This window comes from Lissotriton helveticus, chromosome 3_1, assembly GCF_964261635.1.
Source record: "Lissotriton helveticus chromosome 3_1, aLisHel1.1, whole genome shotgun sequence".
Lineage (NCBI taxonomy): Eukaryota > Metazoa > Chordata > Amphibia > Caudata > Salamandridae > Lissotriton > Lissotriton helveticus.
This window is the reverse complement of record NC_136061.1, coordinates 1925389484-1925416293: the sequence shown is the minus strand read 5'-3', so window position 1 is coordinate 1925416293 and position 26810 is coordinate 1925389484.

Genomic DNA, 26810 nt, shown 5'->3' with positions numbered 1-26810 from the left:
TCCCTCGTCTCAGAATGGGCAGACCTTGCAATACTCCTGTGTCCCTACGGTATTGGAATCCTTGTTCAAAGTTGTGCTTGAACCATGATGAAATATTTGTTTTTCGAGGTCTCCGGTTCCCGCACGAGAGAGAAGGACTAGTGTAAGGGAACTGTAATCGGCCAATTACAGTTCACTTACAAGTCCCTCTCTCTCATGGGGGACCCGGAGACCTCGGAAAACAAATCATTCCATCCAGCCGCGGTCGGTAGTGGGAGTACCTAGATGATATGTGGGTAGTGTGGTAGTGGGAGTACCTGCTGTGGGGTGATGTGGGGAGGGGCAGGGTGGGGGGTAGTAAACTATGGATTACGGAGGTTTACAGGCAAGTAAACATATTAATGAATAAAACAAATTTAGTTGCGTGCACTACATTGCATTTGGGGATGCAGTGAAGGCAACAAAACTCGACTGCCCACCAGATTAGGAGTTTTCTCCTGGTCTGGTGAGCTGTGCTTTGGCGGTTCTGTGGGGGTGCCTTTCAAAGGCTCATATAGAAAGGCACTGCAATGGGAGCAACAAAGCATGTTCGTGAATGACATGGACTGTGAAATGCATGCTGTGTAGGAACTGTGGTTGCATGCAGACAGGGGGCCACAACATATGTCCCCCTGCATGCATCACCTGACATAAAGGCAACAGGGGGCTCTGTAGGACCCCTTAGTTTCCTCACCTTTTAATAGTGGGCTCACAGCCTTGAAAAGGGTGGATGTGATGAAACTTGCAATATGCTTGTCAGTGCCGCTGTGGCACCCCAAGTATATTGCTGCCTCACACTGCTGCAACACCATCGAGGGATCACAGATCCCCGGTGGTTGCAACGTTCCTTTGGTGGTCCGACTGCCAAACTCATAATTGTGTGGACGGACCACCGGTGCCCACACCCCCGCCGTCAAACTCATAATTAGGTCCAACGTCTCTTTCTTCAGAGCAAAATTGTACTAAGTGAAATGCCTTCCAAGAAAATTGTATGGCATTATTAAACAGCACACTTGGCTAACAACAAAAGTTGGCAATCAACAGCTATAAAGAAAGAGGTAATGAGCTATATGAATTCTTCACCAAATTGATTAAAAAGACTGGGCTGGTACTTCCAATAAAACCAACAGACAGCCCTTCATTCCTTACTACTGCAAAGAGCAATGTAATCTGGAGTGAGTTCACGAGGTAAGTGAACTCATCAAGATATTATCTAATAGGAGACATTTTGTGGATCTGATTCGCTCCTCACTAATGAAAAAGATTACCTCCCACAATGCCCTTTTTAGACTCAGGTAGTCAACTTATCATTGGCACAGGGCAAAGTTCTGAACTGACTAAAAACTGGACAGATTACCTCACTATTGAAAAACATTATACGGGCTCAGAAGATCTGAAATAACGTTTGCCCAATCCTGGTGGAAGTTCTTGAAAGCTATGTCTCAACAATTCATCAACCACCACTAACCAGGGCTGGTGCTCTGATTTAAAAGGTATATGGCAATTAGGTGTAACTACAATTTGAACTGAAAACCTACCTGTGAGTACCTAGTATATGGTAGGGCATGTAGATTTAAAGGCCCAGCAGCTTTGAGGCACTTATGTGTACATTGCTGTGTTGCCTGCTGTCATTTTAAAAGACAGCCCTGCTTTGCAAGCTGCTTTTAAATTGAAATGACATGAAAAGACAACTTTGATTTAAAGGCACTTCCAAAGTACTAAACTACCTTATTTTCACATATAAGTCACACCTAAGATCTATCCTAGGTGCCCCAAGGATGTGGTGCCATGTAAAAATAAGTAGGGAAATTGGAAAGATGTTTTATATGCCCATCTGAGGGAAAAACTACCAATTTCGGTTTTCCACATTGTAGCATTTTAGCTGCATAGGCTAACATGGGAATACTGTGCTACAGTGTAACTATTGACAGGAGTGAGTTAAAATAATATTTCAAGGACTTAAATGATTGGTAATGATAAATCCAACAACTTGCAACTGCTGAATTTATCATAACTAATATAGAAAAGAAGTTATAGAACTTTCTTTTCTGTGAGTCAAAATCCAGCCTTCTAGCAGGCTCTCCTGATTTGCCAGCACTTAACAGGCTAACCCAACTGCTATGATGAGGTGGTAAGTGGCCTGCATTGGGACAGAGGTTATCTGGTGGGGGAGCTTTGCAACTGCAGAGAACTGGCAAGGAGGGGTGCTAGGCACACCAACTGGGCTTCAAAGAGAACACGATAGTAAGGAATGCCAATCAGGGTACCCACTTTTTACTGTACCCCTCGGCCTGATGGGAGCCCAGGAATGGAATTTGCAGGAGGTCAGAGTTAGAGGGAAAGAGCCACACCAGTAGTTTGGCTTAGCTTGCTCTTACTCCCAAGGAGAGCAATTCTCTATCTTGAACACAGTGAGTACAGTGTTTTGTTGGACAAGAATATGCCACAGCATGGAGGAAGCTGTTATGCATATGGGTGGCACCCTGTACCCCATTGGTCAGGGGTGCTCCCTGCTTGTTGCTCCAGAACACTGGCTGAACATGTGAGACCTGCATACTGCCTGAAACTGCAAGGAGAAAAAGGACTCCCCTGTTGGAAAACTGGTCTGCCCCCCAAAGGAATGCACTCTGAAGGACTGCTTCTGCTGCACATTTTGAACTATAGCCCTGAGGATGTTGCCTTGCCCCAAAAAGGATTAAGGAGTGGACTCCCTGAAAGCAACATGTTAACAGAGTTCACTAGCACTATCGCCCCCTAGAGGTCCCGAGCCTGGAGTGCGCCCGTTGGACTTTTAAAGATTCCCACAAGTGCTTTGTGGGAATTGTAGTCCTAAACTTCCAAGGAACATCTCAGAGCTTCTAGACCCTTGGATTTGTGTTTTGTACACTTTGAAACCTCAGTAGGATATTCAGGAAGAAGGCCCAGAAGTTTGGAGATATTTGGAGCAACTTTCGGAAAAAGCTCCATAAGATGACCGACCCCGCGAGAGTCAGAACACCGATGTGGAACCGTAACTTCGGTCTGGATTTCAGGTTCGTGTCGCTGAAAACTCCAGAGCTCAGGACCTCTGGGATTTCACTGAGGTCTCGCGCTGAGCCAAGCCACCGTCATCGATTCGAATCCCAGCATGAAAAGGAGCCTCGCTCAACGGCAAGAGAAAATCCTCCAGAAAGGTTTCTAAGTGTGAACATTTTGACCAGGGCCTTTCGCTTATTGTATTCAACCAGGGCTCCATCGCAATTGGCCTCACAGTTTGAAGTTTTCCTGGTCAAGCACAATGAAAGGGTTCATTCTTTAAAAATTCATATCACTGGTTCCTTGTATTGGAATGTTGTCATTGTGGTGTCATTTTAACCATAAGAATATTTCCTATTCTTATAACTTGATTGTGGAGTTTTATTGTGTGTTGTGTCTTACTTATTTAATGTATTGGGGCTTTTAAAATGCTTCACACCCTGTCTCCTAAGTTAAGCCTGCCTGCTCATTGGCAGTTACCAAGGGTTGAGCAAGGGAATAATGTACTGAGACCTTCTCTGGACCTTAAATTGCATTGGTGAGCTTTTTGCTAACGGTAGGTGCATACTTACCCCTACTAATAATCCACCTTCCAACATTGACTTATCAGGAGCATTAAGCATGGTTAATTACAACATCCTGCTCTATACTCTGAAAGAGAGAATTGCGATTCACCTATTATGATGACCAGATAATCTGGATTTCATTAAAGACACGGAGGCTAACATTATGCATATTTCTTTTAATGCAACTTCAAGCAGCCACTTTGAAGTAATACATCATAATGTAAAGATATACAATAGAATGCTCATGTAGTACAATAGCCATAAGCTTCGATGGAGCTGCATCTTTCAAATGTGAGGAAAACAAGGTTTAACTAAAATGAAACAAATACACTTTTCTTCTTAATGTAACTCATAGGTTCCAAACAAAGGATTATATCTGAACGTCAAAACTTTGCTTGGAGAGAAGAGAAGGTAGTCCGGAATCTCCAGAGGCAAGCTCCAATTGGTGCATCCTTGTGGAAGAGCCATCTAAGCTGAGTTACCTGAAAGAGACCAAAGATTAGAATTCTGCACTTCTATGCCCTATGTAAAAAAGGAAAAATGTTGCACAGTGCATCATGAAATACATTAAACAAAGAAAACTGTTTTGTTTCTTTTTTTATATCATATCAAAATTAAAGACAATTCTTAAATTTGACCAATTAACTTTAGAAGTTTAAAATCCACTTCCGGGGGAGTGGGGGAAGTGTTGGGATAATGTTAGCCTCCGCGTCTTTAATGAAATCCAGATACTCTGGTCATAATAATAGGAGAATCACAATTTCATTACAAGACCGGAAGCTACCATTATGCATGTTATTAGTCATGTAGATCTACTTCAGACATGTGTTCAACAGGTTTACAATAATGGATAGCGAAGGTGTAGGCCACTTTAAGCATATCATCTAGTTTACCGCCTTTCTAAAAGGATTGACTAGCCATAGCGCCACTTAATGAGTGTGCTTGAAGTCTTTTAAGATCTATGCCAGCTAATTGCATAGGTAAATTTACCCATCTAGTGATAGAGGTAGAGGAGATGGGTTTGAAGGGTTTAATAAGTGATATAAGTAGTTGGTTGACACCAATGTTGCGATGAACTCTCATAGTCTTTCATACAATCCAGCACACACAATTTTTTGCAAGCATCAAATCTTGGGTAGAAGATCATGTCTGACATGGTTTTAGTTCTTTTGATAATTTCAAATCTGACACCAAAGGCGTCATAAGTTAACTCATCTAACCTCCCTTTCCCTTCCCCTAACCTCCCTCCCATTGCTCCTTGCACTCCCGCACATCAGAAGGGAATTCCCCATTAGCAGATTTCCTCCCCACCCACTCGTCTGCTGGCCCGGGTCTCCCCCGCCCTTCCCACTGTCCAATCCTCCTCCTCCTCCCCTCCACGTGATCCATAATCCACATTCGGAGCCTGCTGCCAAACTCAAGGAAATAAACCAGGAACTTCTAACTCTCAAAACTGTCATCCAAAAACTCATTAAGTCAACCGAAGAGCTGGCACTTGAGCTCTCCTCCAGCAAGACATCACAGGAGATCCCGCATATGATCCAGTTGAAACCCCCATCCCAGAACTGGAATACCACTCCCTACCCTAGCACCCTATCTAGACCCTCTAAATACAAGAATCCATTTTCAGAACCAGATTTTCTCTCCCTCCTCCGATCGTACCCCTCTCCGCACTCCTCCATTTCAGTCCCTTCTAGATCAGCACACACAGCTCCACTAACTGCCCCTAGCTCGACTTGTCCTAAGCAAGGCTACACGGAAGGCATCCAAAGCATCACACCGAACCCTCACAGAGCACCCAGACTCAACACCAATGCCTTAAACATTAATAATCTCATGCAGATCCCCTCCACACAGCCACCTCTCACTGACAGCCTGCACAAATCACGCCTGAAACGCATGTAACTTAACTGTAGATCAGCAGTGAAACATGCCACGGACCTTGCAGATCTCATCCTTGCCCAAGAACTGGACCTCCTTATCCTCACTGAAACTTGGCTCAATGACTCCTCTAGCCCTATCCTTGACATACTAGTCCCTCACAGCCACAACATTATCAGACTAGACCGCGTTAAGAAAACGGGAGGTGGCATAGATCGTATCTTTTGCAACTCTCTCACAGCAAAACAGTCCCCGTCAGCTAATCTCTCTTCCTGTCAATACTTATGCATGAATGTCAAGAAGGTGTGGGAATTCCCACACTGGGTCCTGTAGGTGCTCCTGTGGGAGGCAGGTCAAGCCTCTGGGCTTTTATCGTAATTACTCAAGTTCCAAAGTCCGAGTGATTCATCAAAAACTTTTTTTTATTATTATTCGAGATGGTCATGTATTATAATCATAATGACTCAAATGATGAAGTTCCGTGTTTTATCCATCATAAACATTTCAAAGTGCAGAAATCCCTATGCATTTCGGGACAAATGTCCCTTCATCAGGGGACTCAAATGGATCTGTGGGGGAAACAAACATTGTTTTTAGGAAGCGGACTTTACCCTCCAAATAAATAAAATATAACTGAAGGTAGAACCAACTAACCATAGAAAGAAGAGGGATCCAGGCAAGGTGAGACCAGTTAATATGTGACCGTAAGTAACAAATAATATAGAGTGAAGTAAATGGGAACCAAATAGGAATTAGTGGGAAGAGAAGGATTTTTCGAAGACCGTGTCTGCGTGCAAGCAAGAAAACGAGTAATACAGAACAGTCTAAAAATACAAGTCGAAATCACCCGATAGAGCACCCAACTGTGCGCATTAACTGAATAGTGGGACGCAGTCAAAAACCGAGATAGAAGTTAGCAATTCTTACCCAGGTATTCAGGTTACCGCATTCAATAGCAAGTACCAACGAAAGTCGTTGTGCGCGAGAGAGGGTGTGTTATGGAAACAAATGATGCGACATAGAAAAAGGACTGTGAAGTGAGGAAAACATACGATAGGGTGCAACATAGAAAGAGGACTGTAAAATGTACAACGCAGGAGCGTATGACAATTTCAAAACTGAGGAACCTCACAGAACACTGTGGGCTATAGCCAATATACCAAACTGATTTACATACTCAAAATAGTTACGTGTAAGACCGTCAATAGATGAAACATTACATAGGTACATCAACGTAATAGTCAGTGAAAACATCAAAATGTCGGCCATCTTAAATGGGGAATGCTTCAAAATGAAAGGTAGAAAAGAAGGAGGAAAGATAAGAAACGGGCAAGTGCATAAAAGCATGTCAGGGATGGTAAAATGTGCATAAACAGAAATATCATCGCAGAATCTAAATGGTCATTGAGAAAAAAAAGTGGGGAGAAAAAGTGGGGAGAAAAATTAGTGGGGAGAAAAGATGGTTCTGAAATAACAGTTGGAATATGGGGAAGTTGTAAACACTAGGATGACTGTGAAACAAAGGGAATGAACATTCAAGGAAGGGAAATACATTCAATATTCATAACAGAAAGAGGATATGTCAGACAGAAAGCAAGTTTAGAGGAAACAACTATATTCAATCCGTTCATTAATCTTCTCCACCTCTTGGAATGCAGGATGGGGCTCTCAGGCACCGTTCTTAAATGCCTCTTTCCTCAACAATAAAACACAAAGAGTCAAATCCAATCAGACTCTATCCAACCTCAGTCCCTGCACGCTGGGTGTTGCCCAAGGGTCCTCACTCTCTCCCACGCTCTTTAACCTTTTGTTGGAACCACTGACTGTAATTCTTAAAGCCTGCAACATCCAATATCACATGTACGCTGATGACACCCAACTTTACATGAAAAAATCCTCCCCGAAGACAACAATGCTCTCAATGGAACCTTGTTCAAAACCCTAAACTGTCTTACCTCCAACCATCTCAAACTAAACAGCCTCAAAATGGAATTCCTCCTCATTGCACCTGCTAGGCAAACCCCCAATGTTGTGAAATATCTCTCTAATCTCACCACGCTCAACTGCACACCACACCTCATTGATTCCACAAAATCACTTGGAATTCTGCTTGAAAATAACCCAAACATGCAAGATCCCATCACAGCATCTACCAAAGGAACGAACTTCTAATTGTGCATCCTAACAAAACTAAAACCCTACCTTCCCCAAGAGGATTTCAAATCGGCATTGCAGGCACTGGTCATCTCTAGACTAAAATACGGCATTGCTACCCTATGTGGACTGCCGAAACTCAGTTTAGCCACCATCAGAGCATCTCCAAATGCTGCTACGAGACTCATCACGGGTTCCAAGAAGACCAAGCACATCTCACCGGACCTGAAATCACTCAACTGGCTTCCTTTTGAGGCAAGGTTCCAATTAAAGGTTGCTTGTATGACCCATAGAGCTCTACACTACCTGACAAATAAGCTGGAATTATCTGGGGGCTCCCGGTCCACAAGGAGCGTCAGCACCTTGCTGCTCAAGCCAAAGAAATTCAATAAGCTTAAAACCTACAATCGTACATTCTCTGGCATTGCCCCGAGAATCTGGAACTCCCTTCCAGTGGAAACAAGACTGATTCCATCCACATTTGCCTTCAAAAGGGAAGTGAAAGCTCTACTAATGACCACTGCGCTGATCTAGAAGCTTTGCTCCTTTTGCCTCAAGACTGTTTAGCTATCTTAACTATTACATGTCATTTATTGCGACCCATTATGGCCTGCCATAATGTCATTTTTGTTCTTGATGTATATTGCCCTCATTTTCTTTCTACCCCAGCCTTCTCCCTAAGTCCACCATTAAGTCATTTTTGCTCTTGTGGCATATTGTCCTACTGTTACCTTGATTTGTATCCTTTCACTGTTTTCCTATGTCTTCTTCAAACGTATGTAAAGCAGTCTGATACCCACTGGGGTCATGTTTGCACTATACAAAACTTTAAAAAAATTAAATAAATAATTACGTTCTATTCGTCATTTTCAATGCTTTAACCTCTGATACTCTTCGACAGGATATTAGGCATAGGAGAGAAGCTAGTTTAATGGACAGTTTTTTATTATCCAGGAAACTGTTATCAGGCCAGTAAGAGAAAAGGACAAGTAACAATTTGACGTCTCAGAGTGTTTCGTATTTAGATTTAGGGGGTCTTTTAAGCCTAATAATTTTCATAATTCTATATGTTATCGAGTTTTTCCCTTTAGTTCTCCCTTTTAAAAGGGAATGACCCGCTTAAATAGCTGACCTTTAGCAGTTAATAGATCTGTAGGTAAGGCCCCTTTCAAATTGTTCTTCAAGGAAATTTGCTACATGTAGGATAGGGACCTCTACGGAATCCAGGTCCCTTTCCATGCACCAACGAACCCATCTTTTCCAGATGCCATTTTATCAAAAGGTTAGTGATTTCATGGGCTCTCCTGAAACTTTCCAGGCAAGAAGGTTCAAAGTCCCGCTCTGGTGTAGGGGATGATCCAAATTGTCTATGTCTCTTAGGAGGCCTTGTGAGCAGAAAGGGAATTTCGTAAGCTAATTCCAAGGTTGTTGGAAACCACGGTTGGGAGGTCCAGAAGGGTGTCACTAGGATTATTGTACATTGCTTCTTTCTCAACTTCTGTAGAACTCGCTGGATCATTGCAAAGGGGGGAAAGACATATCCATGAATCCCTTTCCCAGGTTGGAAAAGGACATTCACTACGTTTAAACAAAGAGAGAGTAAGGGTTTTTCGTCGGGAACAAACTCCCAGTCCCCTATGGTCATATATCAAAAACAAAAAGAGGAAGTGTCCCCAGGACTCAGTGTTCTAGTGATTTAGAGAAATGGAGAGAGATACAAAGAAAGAATTCTTTCTTTATTTAAGAAACCCCTCACTCACCAACCTAGTTGGTGACATGCTTCATCATCGGGGTCCACCCAAATAGCTGAGAGTCACTTCGGTGTGCTTCGACGCCTGATACTACAGGGGAGCTGGTTTTTTTGATAGTGTGAAAGTGGTGTAAGTGAGTGGATTAAAAATGTCTTTGCTGTACTCCCATAAACTTTTATTTGGAGCCACAAGACACGATTTAAAACCAAGTGAGATACTTAAACTGGCTCAATTGACCTGGAAGTATCATTGTTTAGGTGAAAAGATGGTCAACATGTTTCAACGTTTAAAGTGAAAGTACTTTTGAAGTGATAGTACAAGGTTTTCGTCAGGACCAGGTGTATGAACCGGGAGGTCTGCGCAGGCTGAAGAGCACCCTTCCCTGGTTCACCAAATTGCCAGACTGTGTACTTACGGTACGGTACCCTTACAGCCTTCTGTGTAGGAAAAACATTTTTAGGAAATTAATTGAAGTTTCTCCCCAAGGAGACCGTGGGGGGGCTGGTTATAGATGCATTGTCCTATACCTGTAAAGCCGACTAAAGAACATGCAGTGCGGCCACACGGAATCCCGAGAAAGGCATTCACTGCCAGAGCAACCGGGTCTGGCATCCAGCTGAAATAGTTCTGTAGTTGGGAGGTCAGTCTGCTTGCAATGAGATCTACTTCTAAGGGTCTAAGGGTCTCCAAAGAAGCTCTAGTCTTCTGAAGATGTTCACATTGAGTTTGTGGTCTGGATCTGAAGTTCCAGTCCGCACAAACATTGTTTTTTCTGGAAGGTTTCTGCTCCTAATGATATTTTGTGTTCCAGACAGAACATCCATATTGTTTTGGCTAGGTTGGAGAGGTCTGGGTTTTGGTGCCTCCTAGGCAATTTATGTAGGCTACTGCTGACATGTTGTCCATCATGAGAATTACTGATCTGCCCTGAAGGGATTGCTTGAAACTCATTAGGGCATAGAGCCAGGCGGTTAATTCCAAAAAGTTTATGTGGTAAGTACTCTCCGTATGGGACCATAAGCCCCAGTGTTCTGACTCTGAAAGCAAGCACCCCAGCCATGTAGGCTCACGTCTGATTCCAAGACGAATTCAGTGGAGTTGCCAAAAATGGCTTTTCCATTCCAAGCGTCCAGGTTTTCTAACCACCAGGTCAGTTCTGTCTTGGCTTCCGTGTCTAGATACATTTGTCTCCGTACCAGAGGCCAGATCTAAGGGCTTTGCCCGTCAACCTTTGGAGGGCCCGATAATGGAAAGGAACTGGGGAAAATAGCTTGGATGGAGGATGAGAGGAGACCCAGGAGTCTGGCTAGTTCTCTTAAGGTTAAGACGTCTTGTTTTAGGACCTTTTTTCGAATCTTGGTTATTTTTTTGGAGGGAGTGATAGCATTGACTTCACAGTATACACTGTGAAGCCCATGAACTCTAGAGACCTCGAGGGGGTCATAATTGATTTTTCTCTGTTTATTATAAAACCCGCAGTCTCTAACAAATCTACGGTAGTCTTCATGTCTTTCAGTATTTGAGAGTGATCTTGAGACATGAGGAGAATTTTATCTAGGTAAATTAAAAGGCAGATTCCTCTTTCCCTCAAATCGGAGGCAATGGCCCAGATTACCTTGGTGAAGCACCAGGAGGCAGAGGAGGGACCGAACGGAAGAGATTGGAACTGGTTTAGGTGATTGTTTCAAGCAAATTGGAGGAATGATTGGGATTCTAAAGCCATTGGAATTGTAAAGTAGGCATCTTTCAGATCTAGTTTCACTAACCAGTCTTTTTCTAGAAGTGTGTCCCTTAGTAGATGGATACCTTCCATCTTGAAATGTCTGTAGGTGAGAGATATGTTCAGTTCTCTGATGTTTATTACAGGTCTCCAACCTTTGTTTTTCTTCTACACCAGGAATATCTTGCTTAGGAAGTTTGCACATACCCAAGGTACTTCTACAATTGCCCCCTTCTCAAACATAGAGTTCACCTCTTCTGCCACAATTCTCTGTTGGTCTTTGGTCAGATTTAAGACTCTTGGGGTTTATGTTGTGTTGGTTTCTCTATGAAATCTATTTTGAAGCCCTGACGAATTCTAAAACCCACGGGTTCTGAGTGATTTGTTCCCAGGTGTGAAAGAAGTGTTTTAGTTGATCCCCCACTTTCCCTGGTGAAAAGGAAGGATGAGGTGAGCTGGTACTTACTTGGAATGTTGGAGGTGTTTGACCTCTAGCTCTGAAACCTCTTGACCAGAAAGGTCTTCCTCTCTGTGGATAGAAGGAGGGGTGCTTCTGGTTGGGGCGACCAAAACCTGTTGTCTAAAGAAGGGTCTTTGATAGGGATGGCCGGTAGAGAGACCCCTTCTGCTGGCCCTGGCAAAAACACAAGGGTTAAAAACTCTGTGCATATTAGTTTGTGCCTTATCTAGTGCAGTAAAGGTTCCAACATATTTCCCAAGGGTTTTAATCATGTCTTCCCCAAAGAGGTGTCCTTTGGGGTTAACAGACGGTTCCTTCCCTGCCATATCACAAGTTTGGGAGCTATCTTAGTCAGGACAACCCTTCTCCTTTCGGTGTTAATTGCAGCATTGGCATTTCCTAGAAGAATTAGTGTCCTCTGGCTCCATCCTCTCAGTAACTCAAGGTTTGGGGGGGAGCCATTAATATGGCTTTCTTCAATAAGGAAAATCACTATATAAAAAGGACCTAGTGTGTCAAGCATGCAGTCCTGGCATGTCTTAAGGGACCGCTCCATTCCCTTTCTTGGGTCCCTGCCCATTTTAAACAAGAATTTAGTAAGTTCTTGGTCTAAGGTAGGTGAGAGGCATATTTTGTCTTGAACCATGGGTCTTGGGCATTCCACCTTTAAAATATTTCTTGTGTCTCTCGCCAGGGGTTTTCCTATCCACCTTTTACTGAATTTGGTCAATTAGTTCTGTGGCCACCATTGTGAGCTCCTGAGATGTTGGATATTATAGGGGGAGAACATTTCCTCACCTAGAGGGTTGATTATTATCTCTTTAGAAGAAGAGGGAAGTTCGTTGCCTGAAAGAATAAAATCTCGACCGTTTTCATCTGGGTCTAGGTAAATAATGTATTTTTCCATAGACTCAAGCCCTCCTTGTTGTTATAAGTCAATTATTTGGGGGTCAGGAAGAGCATTTTGGTAATATGTGCCACTTGGGGCATCCTGGTAGTTTGTGCTGTTAAGGACACCTAAGGTCTTTGGGGTGTGTTGGCCTCCCTTATAATTTGAGGTGCTTAGTCCTCCTTTAGACAGTGAGGTGCATAGACCTCCCAGTAGGTTTGAGGTGCTTAGACCTCCCAATGCTCTCAGAGGACTTATTCTACCAATGTTATTAGTTTTCTTTAATCTTTTTCCCCCACTCTTAATATATTCATTATGTTGCCCTCTTGGGGCTTCAGAGGTGTTACTCTGAACCTCCGTTATGTATCATTCTGCCTGCCATGACCTGCCTAATTGTCTCGAGCATGCAGGTGCGCATTTCATGTTGAATACATTTGTTTATCTATCCCCTGTCAAAACTTGGGGTGGGAGCATCAGGGGCTTGGGAATTGTCTGATTCAATGTCAGACATTATGTCTAAAATATTAGGCCCATGGTTATAATTAGCTTAAAAAATCTAAAAACTGTGGCTGAGGTTGATTGTAATATGATAAAATACCCTCAGAATTAGGGTTAAGACTAAAATAAAATCTATTTTTCTGCCTGGAGAGAATATGGAGAGGCACAGCTGATCGTTCGCATCCCAACCATTGTATCTTTCCAATACTGGTTTTCGCTCTTGGTCACCTAGTAGCTGTAACTAGGCAATGCCTTGTTAGCTTCATCGCGCACGCCGAAGAGAGTTAAAACCCCCTTTTTTTGTTTTGTTATTAGTCAGGTAAATCTTGGCCTTCTGTCTCCTTTTTTTATTCCGAAGTGCCTCTGTGAACAGCAAGTAGCATGCATGAAGCACGCCAATTAGCAGGGCTAAGGTGCTTTTCTCAATGGCAGTGTTTTGCCTGTCGGAACTATAAGCGGTTTCGGTTGTCCCGGAGGGTGTATTATGTCCGGGGGCTCGGTAGGGTAATGTTTTTAGCCTTCTTTAGTATGGGGGGCTAGTCTCCTTAAATTGGAGGTGCATGTAAGGGTGCAATCGGTGTTACAACTCTAAGCAGTAATCTAAAGGACTAAAGGAGTTGGATAAACGGCATAAGACGAACGCTATAAGTAAAGACAAAAAAGGTAGATGGCGCATGAAAATAGTTGAATCATTGAAAATGAGTGACATAATGGTTGGAAAGATATGAGGGGTATGTAGCTCGAGGGGTGCAGTTCAAGGGGTACATTACATGCCCTAAAAGTTATAGTTAGAAGGCAAAGCAGTTTGCTTAACTTAAGGTAAAGTATCTAAAAGCTTAAAGGGATGAGAAAGAGTTATACTTATCTGCTTGAAGCCGCATTTAAAAGAGGCAGATCTATCTAAGCTTAGGACTATTGTACTACATGAGCATTCTATTCTAGATCTTTACTTTATGATGTATTACTTCACAGTGGCTGCTTGAAGTTGTATTAAAAGAAATATGCGTAATGATAGCCTCCGGTCTTGTAATGAAATTAAGATAAACGGAACAGTCCTAATCTGGCTCTCCTCTTATTTGGATAACTGTTCTCAGCAAATCAAATGGAACAGATCTCTATCAAATCTGGATCCAGAGATGCATGAGTCCCACAAGGCTCTTTCTTATAACCAACCATTTTTAATCTGTACATGGAAACTCTGACTAAAATTCTTGAAAAATCAAATTACTCCTAACATCTCTGTGCTGATGATACACAGTTATATCGGAGTTTCATAGCAAGAAGACATCCTCCTATTTCAAACTATAGAAGACATCCAAGCCTGGTTGTTCTTCAAACACCTGAAGCTGAACTCAGTGAAGACGGACTTCCTCGTTACTTCGCGTCATAGCTGGAAGTCTGGAAAGACTCTCTCAATGTTCTGGAACATCAAACAAAAGTCACTGAATGCTCTAATCTCTCTGGCTCACCCTCACTAAAAATCCGAAACTTGAAGCTCGCATAAGTCCCCTATCTTGATTGCTCAAGCATTTCAAAGGCAATAAACCTTTCATTCTCATAAGGGACTAATGTGATCCAGACGGTAACATACTATTGACGGGAATCACCAAAACCAATTAGTGAAAGCAATGTACCAGTGTGGCTGGCATCTTGATTAAAGTGCTCAAAGTGCTTTTATCACATTGTTCTTGTGCTGGATCACACTCTACTGGCTCCCCATAGAAGAATACTCAAACTGCCTAGCATCACTCACAGAGCCCTGTACTGTGGCACCCTGAAATACTTGCAAAGAAGCTGGGTTTATCAGGAGGAAGCTGCTCTCTCAGAAGTACAGAATTCAGAGCCACCCAGGAACAAGAAACAGAGAAATATCTCCACTTTCCTTCTGTGGAAATGCGCCCAAAATCTGGAATCAATCCTTCAGTAGACATGCAATGATCACTCACTCGAAACCTTGAAGGACTCAAAACACTTACTGATTCAGAAACAGCTTTGTTACTGAAAGGGCCTTTTCAGTTCGTTCTGTAACTTTTCTAGAGACACACTCAGATGGGTCTTTTAAACAGCATGAAAATGTGAAGGGGAGAAATAATTCATGCACAATCAATTTTTAAATACCGCTTCTTGATGCATAATAACCAAAGGACAGTTAAGGAAGGTTAGTTAGGTTTATTACAAAGCCCCAAAAAAATGAACATAGACACACCTCAACAGGAGGGTATAGAAATACAATGGAAACAGCATGAAGCCTACGCACCCAGTTCACACGGTGCAACATGAACAAAACTATTAGTTCAACAAGTAGAATACAGATAATCATGAAACAACAGTCCAAATTTCCTTGCATCAAGGGTCGGTGAATGAAGAACTTTAAATGTATCCCTACACTATTGCTAAGATGACTTCCCTATGTTAATGAGTAGGCATTTCAAATCAGGGTGAAAGTTGTCAGTCGTGTATTCTTCCTAAGAAGTCTCTCCACGGTTGATAAGGGTCAAGTAGCATAAAGCCACCATCATAAGAGAAATTGCTCATTCTGAGATGATCCCTCTTCTTAAGCAAAAAGATGTGGGCATCTATCCCTAATTCCAACAACCAGTTATTCCCATGTCAAATTCCTATGATGCACTCCTTGCACGTATTCCACAATAGATACAGACACAAGCATACTTTTCCACAATGCTCTCCATGTACATCCTTTGCAGAAATCGATCCTTGGTTCGCGTGCCTTCTCCTGTGTGAAACCGACTTTTTACCTTATCACCTTCAAGCCATTGCAACTCCTTCTCTCCTTGCCTATCTGCTAAAACAAAGACATTACTTTGCCTAAAAGAATGCCTCTCCACCCGCAATGCAAAACGTGAGAAAGAACAGCTTCCACACTGCACATGAAATTCAGAACATTAATTCTAAAATCGAGAGTTTGTCTGGTGTTTGCATTTCAGGCCTACAACTTTGACTAGCATAAGAATGTATCACTTAAGCATTTACAAGTTTGCATAACTCATTTTGACTAACACATTTACCTAATTCTAAACGTTTCATCATTAATCACATTTAATACAAGAGTAGTGTCAATCTCCACAACACGGTTCCTTCATTTTTTTTTGTCAAATCTGTTTATTGGCATTTTAGAGATTGCATAAAATAACAAGGATTTCAACTGTTACATCTCAGCTACTTGAGCAATGCAATCGAATATACGTGTACATTATATCACCACAATTGAGGGGCACAGTGCCACATTTACGGTATTTCAACAGCACAGGAAAATCGCCCAAGGCTGGCAAGAGCGTGGAACGCTTGAGCGGGCTACCTCCAGAATAGACCATGACTGTCCACACGTTGAGCCTCATACATTAGCAAGATCGTTCGGGTGGAACCCCCCAATATGGACCTGTGCACAAAAATGACTTTTCTACAACAACTATAAGAACGCAAAAACAACAACGGCAAAACCACTGGCACATATGCAAGCTAATCCCTTTCTCACCACCCCTCCCCCCCTCCACGGCCCCCCCACGCGCGCGCGCGCGCGCGCACCCCAGCCCCAGCTGGGCCTGCATCTGACGCCTGCACGGCCTCAGCAAGTCAGCAATAGCACCCAACAGAATATCCAGACAGAAGAACAGCCCACGGCACACTCCAACCCCTAAGAGCACCTACTGAACCTCTGCAGTGTCCGCACCGTTAACCCCACCCGGCAATTGCAAGGAATTAAGCATGTGTTCCCAGCGCTCCGCTATAGGTTCCTTGCGGAGTCCCAACGTTTCCTCTCTACGTATGGCTGTCCACTCCGTCCGGGCCTATGCCTGAAGGGAGGAAGTCCATGCCTGTACCCCAGGTGGGTCACGCGCCTTCCAGCGCCTCGTGAGGAGGCACTTTGCCACCACCATCCCCAGATCTAAGAAACGGGACGACACCTTGTCTTTGGGTGGTCTCCTGAAGTGGTGCAAAATGTATTCCGGCCAATCAAAGGGTATAGTACGGCCAGTCCTAAGTAGCTCACTGATAACACTCCAGTAAGTGCCCAGCCCAGGACAACTCCCGCATCCATCTCACCGCACCTAGGGCAAGACGCATCTGTGCGATGAAAGTACTTATTGATTAGCTCAGGCGTGAGGTAGGCTCTGTGCACAACATAAAGTTGTATCTGGCGAAAGCGCATGTTCCTGGGGATGCGCAACGGTCTTTTAGGGATTCTCTCCCACTCCTTATCAGATAGTGGCCGTCCCATATCTCGCTCCCATTTACCCCTAAGTGGGACTAGACTGGTCCCCGTGTGGATCCGAAGCGACGCAGCAAACCAGCAGACCAGATGTTTACCCCTCCCCATGACATGGAGGTACTGCATGGTTAAGTGCTGTTCAGGTTCCGACGCCATGTCTCCCCACCTGGCCGTCAGCTTCGCCACGAGAGAGCGATGGAGCAAGAACCCCCCAGGGGGGAGTCCGTCCTCAGTGACCAATGACGGTTCCTTCATGTTGGCGATTTCTGCTAATTACATTTATTGCCTACATTTACTCCTCATACTACTTGTGAGTAAACTAAAATATGTTACGTAGATACAGTAATACGATTCCCCATTCTAACACTCACAGTTACACAATACAGGATTATATGCGGGTGCACTCTACACGTGATTATGATGCACCCCCTACAAAAAGTTGAAATATCAAACTCATTACTCTGTATGCTTTGTAAATATGCTTTGCTTTGTACATTTGTTCTAGATCGGTCTCCTAATGATGCTTAATTAACTGAATTAACCTCCCATGCAACTTCTTGCAACGTCTGTGTCATTAAATTCCTTAGTGGTATTGAAAAGCCCTCTGACACCCCTGAGTCTTGTTCACACAACATAAAAATGCAGATAAATAAATTAGACGGAGCTGGTGTGTTGATACTACAAGTCAGTCAGTCTGTAGTGTGTGTGGTGAGGTTTAGTAAGACTTGCGTCATAAGGCAATGAGAACCAAGAGGGAGAAGCTTCTTGGACTACACCCAGTCAGTGGAAGTCACAGAGTGCTTGCGGCTACCGTAGCAGCAGTATGGGTGTCGGAGACAGCTAGTATCACACTGATAAAAGTGGAGCAGCAATTGGTACAACAAATTGGTACAGTAATTGCTACAGCATAGTCATTCTTATACAAGTTGGCACAGGACTCCAAAAGAAAGCCAGGGGCCTTCCACCCAGCACCTGCTTGCCATGCCCCATTAAACCAGGCTACATACGTGCTTTCTAATAATATCCTTTTATTTTCATGTCTCATGCAAATTAATAATATATAGTTTTAGAAATATTAATTCCACAGGAAATGAAGCTGATTTTGCTTTCTCTTTCCTCGATCAGGGATCTCCTAAACCAAGGATCTCAGAACATTTCCAGGCGAGATCTAAAGCTCTGATGATTGCTGACTTGCTGCTCCCATTGCTCGTTTTTTTCTCCTCTACAAAACCTGCATTTTTCTTCATCCATATGCTATATTTTAGCAAACAATCGTGTGATTTGTATGTGCTGTTTGGATATTCTATGTGTGTGAGGTAAATCCAGCTTCTGTAAACAGTAGTCTTTTTCTGGACAGAATAAGTCCTGGGTCAGTTCTCCCGCCAAATCCATCTTGATCCAAAACAAAGCCTTGCTAGTAAAACATGAGCAAAGTAACTCAAAATTGCTGCCTGGGTCACATCTCATGATTTATATGCTGCTGACATTTTCTACGTGAAAGTAGAAGAAGAGAACATTGCTATAGGACAACTTTTTATTACTCTCAGGAAATTCTTTGATTAGCCACTCCATGGACCTAGCCTGTTAAGTGCCATCAAGGGTATGGTAGCAGCGTCCTTCCTAGAGCCCTACAAGAGGGTTGGGTAACTAGTAAAAAATCCAATCCAGGGATTGCGAAACCTCTCTGGTCAAAGGGGCCCTCTTCCTGTGCAGGAAGGAACTGCACTGGATAACTCAACTTGCTTTCAGTGTGAACAGCATGCGTCTAGGTCCAGGGCCCTCACAAGGGTGATGGGGCACTTTTCAGGGTCCTAAGCTGCTGCAAAATGAATATATCACAAAAGCGGTCCTTGCTGGTGTTCAGAATACATTCACATTGAGCCAGACAACTGCGAGACCCTATATACTAGATTTGCCTCCAAATACCTTGGGGCCGATTCACAGAACTAATCTGAGACAAAATCCTAAACTTACTAGTTTTGGTATTCACTGAAGGCATTTAGTAGTAGTAAAGTTAGTATTTTGTCCTAAGTTAGGATTTTGTCTTAAGTTAGGATTTTGTCTTAAGTTTTGGTCTTAAGACAAAATCCTAACTTAAGAGAAAATACATTACATTACAAGAGGTACATTTTTTTAGCTCTCCTTTAGGTGTAGACTTTGTTCAAAAGGTGCGAGTCTCCACTAACTAATGAAAATAGACAATCTGTGACAAGTCTGCTAGTTCTGAAGGCGCAGCATTTGGGAGGTCTCCTCTTTTTTCCATAAAAGTCAAAGTGAAAAATCAGAATGTGCACCAATGAGCTCTTATATGTTGATCCACGTGGATGAGGTCAAATTCTCTTCGCCCACTGTTCTCTTTCAGGTGCGCAATTTGTGGGAAAAGGTGTGAGTCTCTTTTAACTGTTCAAACTAGACTATCTGTGCTGCCCTGTTTCCCTTGAGTTACACAGAAAGGGCAGCAGAGGTCTATGGATCAGCACAGAAAGTGCAGTGAAAAACATGGGCCGAGAAAAAGGAAAATACGCCTGAAAAAGAATAGTTTTTTTGTGTGTCATTTGCTTGTCACATGTTTGGTCAAAATTTCCTTTTTTTATTCATTAGAAAGAGAGTTAAGAGAAACTAGAAAATAGCTGTGATTGTAAAAGCCAATTAAGACAACCAAGATTAGGAGAGTGGTTAGAAAACGAAAGAAACAAATAAAGGCTCGGAAAACCCTGATAGATATTGGCTAAAAGGAATTTTGTTTTCCTTATCAGGGTTATTTATGGGGAGAAAAAAGCCTTCCAGGTTGAGGAGAGAAACAACCATAGTACAAGGAGAAAAGGAAAGTACAGCTGAAAACCTGAACAAGTGGCAGAGATCAGAGATTTTAGAGAAGAGAGAACAAGAGGGGAAAGTTACAGAAGAAAAGGAAAAGAAGGACATAGTCAGGCTGGTACAAACCTGATATATACTGTTTGTTCCTCTGAGGGTCAAAACCCCGAGAAGTGGTCTTAAAAGCCTGGAAGAGAGAAGACAGTGGATTGAAAGAAACCATTCAAATACACAATAGAAAGCTACCATTCCTATAGTAGATGAAACCCAATACACCAGATGTGCCACAAACAAGCAGTACATTTCTGTAAAAAAGCTATTCATGAGGGGATTTGTTAACTATTCTTACCCTTTTTAGGTTGAACCTGGGCACCCCATGCGCCGTTCTGCGAGGCATGCTGTATTCAAGTATGGACTTGAAGTTCTGTGCACTTTCCCCCCATATTTTTCATTGGCTTGTGTCATTGTCTTTTGGAAACAGTGGCTTTTCATTGGTCAATAAGCTTAGTAGTCCCTCCTTAGTACTGCCTTGTCTCATTTTGTAACCTCCCATCAAGACACCCCCTGTTACATGTGTTGTTACTTGGTAGGCTTTAATTACAGCCGCTGAGTACTATTTGGTTAAATGTTTTTCTCCTGCCTACAGGACAAGCACTTCCCCGAAAGCTTTATTTATTTTTCATAGCGCGGGCGCTATGCTGATGCAGTGGTGGCTGTGCCTTCAGTTTGTTGTTTGCGGCCCAAACGTTGATGCATGTTTTTTTCTACCTTTTACCTGATCTATTTTAACTTTGCCGATATTGACACTGCATGGGAGACCTGGGGACATTTATAAAATACTGCTCTGTGCATTTTGGCCAGCATTAGAGGTGTTCTTTTGTACGTCGTTCGTTTTTTATTTAAAATCTACTGTTAAATGTTGCTGCTGTAAACTGCGCCTGCCTCGTTCCGCCGCGGCTTGTGCCGCTTGTTGCGCAGGGCTGAGGGTCCGGACACACTTGAATCTAGTTCCGGGTTGGGCAGCAGCTGAGGGAAGCGCTGGACGCCCGACCCACTGTTATTTAAACAGCATGTCGGGGTGGACGCGCAGACACTAGCGGTAGGAGTTCTACCTTTTACTTGATCTATTTTAACTTTGCCGATATTGACACTGCATGGGAGACCTGGGGCCATTTATAAAATACTGCTCTGTGCATTTTGGCCAGCATTAGAGGTGTTCTTTTGTACGTCGTTCATTTTTTATTTAAAACCTACTGTTAAATGTTACTGCTGTAAACTCCGCCGCTGCCTCGTTCCGCCGCGGCTTGTGCTGTTTGTTGCGGAGGGCTGGGGGTCCGGACACACTTGAATCTACTTCCGGGTTGGGCAGCAGCTGAGGTAAGCGCCGGACGCCAGACCCACTGTTATTTAAACAGCATGTCGGTGCGGACGCGCGCAGCAGGCGCGCCGCTGGCGTGCCAGAGGCAAGCCCGTCTGCGCCCGTCCACGCCTGGTCCGGGCCCAAGGCCACCCCCCTGCCTGTTCATCGCCAAGTCCAGTAACAATGATCACATATTCAAGAAATACCCTCTTGAATCTTAACGTTCAGTTAAAGGAACCGTGCCCACTATTAGATTTTATTAAAGAGCCTGTGGTTTGCCCGTGGTGCAATTTAAAGTTCCTCTTTACTAGAACCAGATACTGTCCTGGGGCACAACAGAATTTTAACTCACATACAGTGGCACAAAAATATTTGCGAGGTCTACTTCTGAATACTCGCTCATTGATTAAACATACAACTGCTTTTGCAGAATTGTTGGAGGCTCATGATATAGATATGGCATTTGCTACAGAGACTTGGGCAGGCAATACATCTGATATAGAGCTCTCGCTGGCTATTCCTAAAGGATATCCATTAATTAGGAATGATAGACAGGAAAAATGGGGAGGGGGCGTAGCTATTATTGCTAAGGATAATCTAACAATAAAAAGTTCAACCTTAGGAAGTGGTCCTGAGTGCGAACTTCTTTCATTTGGAATTACTATTAGTGAAAACTACATATTTAATGGCGTACTACTCTACAGGCCACCAGGAACTAAGAGCAAATTCTTAGAGATAATCAGCCATATTATTGAGGCTAGTGTTGACCATCGGGAGTTTTCCATCTTGGGTGACTTTAATTATCATCTTGAAAACGCGGATGATACATATACAAATTCACTTTTAGAGCTGATGGCCACTGCCTCGATGACACAAATTATTAAACATCCTACTCATGAGGCTGGACATACTTTAGATGGTATATTTACATATAACCCTCATCTGAAAATGCAGGAGATTTTGCAAATTCCCTGGTCAGATCACAAAGCTATTCAGTTTTCACTTACGTCATCCCATCATCTTGCTCGTCCTCATTCGGCCTCTAGGTCCTTCATAGGGAGAAATTGGAGGGAAATCAGCCCCTTGCGACTGCAATCAACCCTAGCTGCCTCCAGACCAATATTGATGTCTGAAGTTAATACAGCTACTAACACTTTTAATAATTGGATAAAATCAGCAGTAGATATCCTGGCCCCATAAAAAATATTTACCAGAAGACGGCTGAAGAAATCAGAATCTTGGTTCGATGATATGTTACGTCTTCAGAAACAAAAATGTAGACGGACTGAGAGACATTGGAGAAAATTCAATGGAGACGTGGAAAAAGCGACCTATACTCAGTCATCTTGGAGAAGAAATGTAGTTATTTTTCTAATAAAATTGAGCAGACAGGCACATCAAGCAAAACACTCTTCTCAGTGCTAAAGGAGCTAGTGACACTTCCAACCTCACCCTTATCGAACAGTAATGCTGCATTGTGCAATCAATTGGCAGATTTCTTTAGGGATAAGGTGCTCTCTATTTATGAGACATTCTGTGAAAATAATAGTAAGAGTCAAGTGAGTGAACCCTCTCCTTCTCCAAAACAGTCCGATTATGATTTGGCTGTCTTTGTTCCTCCAAACATAGAACAGATCTTGCAAACAGTTAGACAGGTGAAATTAGGAGCACCTTTTGATCCTTGCCCCCCAAAAGTATTTCACTATGCCGCTGAGGAGATTAGCGAACTACTCTATTTCCTTTTTAAAGAGATTTTTTGATTCTGGCATCTTTCCTGAGACATGGAAGAGGATCTCTATCCTTCCCCTGTTGAAAAAACCTGGTCTGGATCCTGGTGTTCATAGCAATTATCGACCAATAGCCAGGATGTCGTTCCCAGCAAAAGTGCTGGAGAAGATCATAAACCAACAGCTTACGTCCTTCGTTGCCCTTCAGAACTCGCTGACAATATGGCTTCAGGGAGGGGCATGGTACGGAGACAGCTTTGGTCATGGCAGCTGAGGAGCTTAGATCATCATTTGGATTCAGGTGCGAAGGCTGCCTTGATTCTTTTAGATCTCTCAGCGGCCTTCATCACCGTGAGCCACGAAATTCTCATCTTGAGCCTACGTGGGCTGGGAGTCTCAGGTCTGGCATTAAGCTTGCTTAGATCTTACCTTAATAATAGATGCCAGTTTGTTCAGATGGATGATCAATGCTCAAAGCAACTTTTACTTCCGTGTGGGGTCCCGCAGGGCTCTTCTTTGAGCCCTACGTTGTTTAATTTATATGTTACCCCTTTAGCGGATGTCATCAGGCAGTTTGGCTTTCTGTTAGTATCTTATGTTGACGATACTCAGATCGTGGTCTCTATCTCTGGCAATCCAGATGAGACAACAGCTCGTTTCAATCAAAGTATGACATCTGTAGACTACTGGATGAATACAAACTGCTTAAGGCTGAACGGAAGTAAAACCGAGGTGCTTCTTTTGGGCTCAGATCCCTCCATATGGTCCGAGAAATGGTGGCCTCAGTCGATGGGTACTCCTCCTATTCCAGTAAAAAAGGCCACAAATTTGGGAGTAATTTTTGATGACGGTCTTACATTTCGATCTCAAGTTAATAAGGTCACTTCTCAGGTACATTTAACCTTAAAACTAATTCAGAAGGTGAAACGTTATATCCCGCCATCTACTGTCAAGACACTGGTAACATATTTGGCCTTAGCTAGTTTGGACTATGACAACGCCCTGTATTTGGGTTTTCAAAAACAACATCTTGCCAAGATCCAACGGGCTCAAAATTCCACTGCTAGGATGCTGCTGAACATGTCGGTGTCCCAGGGCCTGAAACATCTTCACTGGTTGCCGGTGAAAAAAAGAGCGGAATTCAAGGCCTTATGTTTGACCTTCAAAGCACTTCTGGGGATAGGACCTGGATATTTGAAACAACACCTCATATGGTATTTCCCGAACAGAACACTTCGTTCTGCCACGAGCAAACTTCTTCAGGTATCTAAAATCAGAAGGGTGTGTTGGGGAGGAAGTAGTTTCTTTTTCCATACTGTCAAACTGTGGAATAGATTGCCGTTATCTATAAAGAACAGCACAACTCTTCTCTCTTTCAGAAAGGCGATAAAAACGTGGCTTTTTATGCACTGATTCTATCATTAGTATTTCTCCGCTGTAGCGCCTAGATGCCCTTGGGGAATCGAGCGCGATATAAATCATAAATTCATTCATTCATTTTCTATTTTTCATTTTTTTGTTCACAAGTGCCCCATGCGGCGCTTTCACTTCATTTTTGACCATGCCCCCTTCCTTATACGAGCTGTGTCTAAAGAAAGGGACATGGCCGCTATTAAAGTGAAACCGCGGCATGGAGCACTTTTACAAAAAAAGCATTCGTTTTTCGCAAACAATTTTTTTTTTGTTGTAAAAGTGCCCCATCATGTGGTTTCACTTTATTAGCAGCCCCACCCCTTTTCTTAGATGCAGCTCTTCTAAAGACAGGGGGGGTGGCCAACATTAACATGAAAGCTCGGCATGGGGCGCTTTTCCAAAAATTGCATTTGTTATGCCAGAGGTCTCTCAATTTCAATAGTTTAAGCTATTGGCACTTTCATTTACAATGCCAATAGCTCAAACTCTCATAAATGTGAGACCTATTGCAATGCAAATGCTTGTTCCTCATTCTGTGGTCACTTCAGCAGAAGCCACAACACAATCCAGACCGGTTTTAGTCTTTTAAGGCCTCGTCACTAAGGTGCAGCTTGATTTTCTACATCATAAACCCTATCTGGAGAGCTTGCGTATCTATCCATTACTTCAACCAATATGTATTCATAAGTGTGAGTGTTCTTTAAGTGGCTGGCAAACTATAGTTAATTCTGCTGTGCTGTCCAGAAGCATTACTGCCCAAGTCCTGTTCTGCAGAAGTATATGCAGTTTTTGAGGCATGATTCTTCTTTGCTAATTCACCTACTTTCTTTCACTTAAAATGTGCTTTTGACTCTGATCCTTCCATTCCCTTCTTCACGCTAATCAATTCAATTCAAGAAGTCTTTATTCGATTAGTTCATCATAAAAGACATAAAATACAATTTATACATATAAAAACATCTAAAACAAGTATTAAATCATTGACATGCTAATCAGCTTCTTGTTACCTAGTTACAGAATTTACAGTAGCGCTCAAATACATACATATTTCAACAGAAGACTGGGCCTAGCTAATAAACAATCACTTTTTTTAAATCCCCTTTTGATTGCTTTAATAAACCTAGTTCTAAGCAGCCAGGCCCACCCCAAACAGCATTTTTACGTTGGCCCTTTGTGTTCTTGATAACTAGGTGGGCGGAAAACTCGGATAAAAGTCATGTAAGTCCCAGATACGAATTGGGCCATCCCCCTCCTTATACTTGCAAGAACGTAAGTAAGGGGCTGTTTTCCTTTGCTTGAATCTAATTAGGACCAAGTCCCCTGGGATGTCTTTTGGCAAAGTGCCTAACCACCCCACCCTCCTAACAGTTAAGATCCCCCCATCTAGATCAGGTGGCAGGGGTCTATGAGTCTGTAACCAAAACATGGCCTTATGTAGTAAGTCTTGGCGTGTTTCAACTTTCCCATAGGTTAGTGGTGGGATCCCGGAGACAACGGTCACATAGGGGGCGGCTTCGGGGGGTAGGTCTATTCGTGGCATTCTAGTAGGTTCAATTTTAGCCTCAATGTGGTTTGTTTGTACCAACGATATAGTTTGAGAATGCGCATTCCTGCGGGAATTCAGTTTGGGTTTTTCCAGGACAGTGAGGGAGATAGGCGGGTCTGATGATGCTGGTTTGGTTCCTGATGGAATGTGTTTTAACTATCAGTTCAATGTTAGAAATCCTGACCCCCAGATCGTTGATTTTTTCCACCAAGGGTGAAATTAGGGAGGTTAATAGGTGCTCGAGCTGTGCCAATAGAGTTGGTTGGAGAAATGATGGGGAGTTTTCCATTTTTCCATGCTCCATATCCTCCGACACAGAGCTGACATTGGAGTGGTGCTGAGAGGGACTGGGGTATAGTTTAGGAGTATTGACTGGCTTCCCGTTGATGATGACATCATTGGTCTTTCTCACGGTGTTCTGCCCACCCGGTGACGGTGCTATGAGTGGAGATTGGGGTTTATTAACGCAAAGAGGTGACATCTGCAGGGTGGCGTTAACATCGTCTGGGTTGGTCTCAGTGCTTATGGAGGGTAAAAGGTCAGGGATATATTGAGTTCCACACATGGCATTAAGCTCCTCCCAGATAGACATGATGGTACGATGCACAATACCAGGACAATGGGCCACTAGCAATGGTAAGGGGAATTACAGTACCTGTTTAGTGGGAGAAGAATTGAAAGGGTGGTGGCCCGCCCCGGCCTCTTTGTGCCTCTGAGGGCCACAGAGGGCCCGCCCTTTGCCCGGGCTTAGCCCGGCGCTGTCCCGCGCG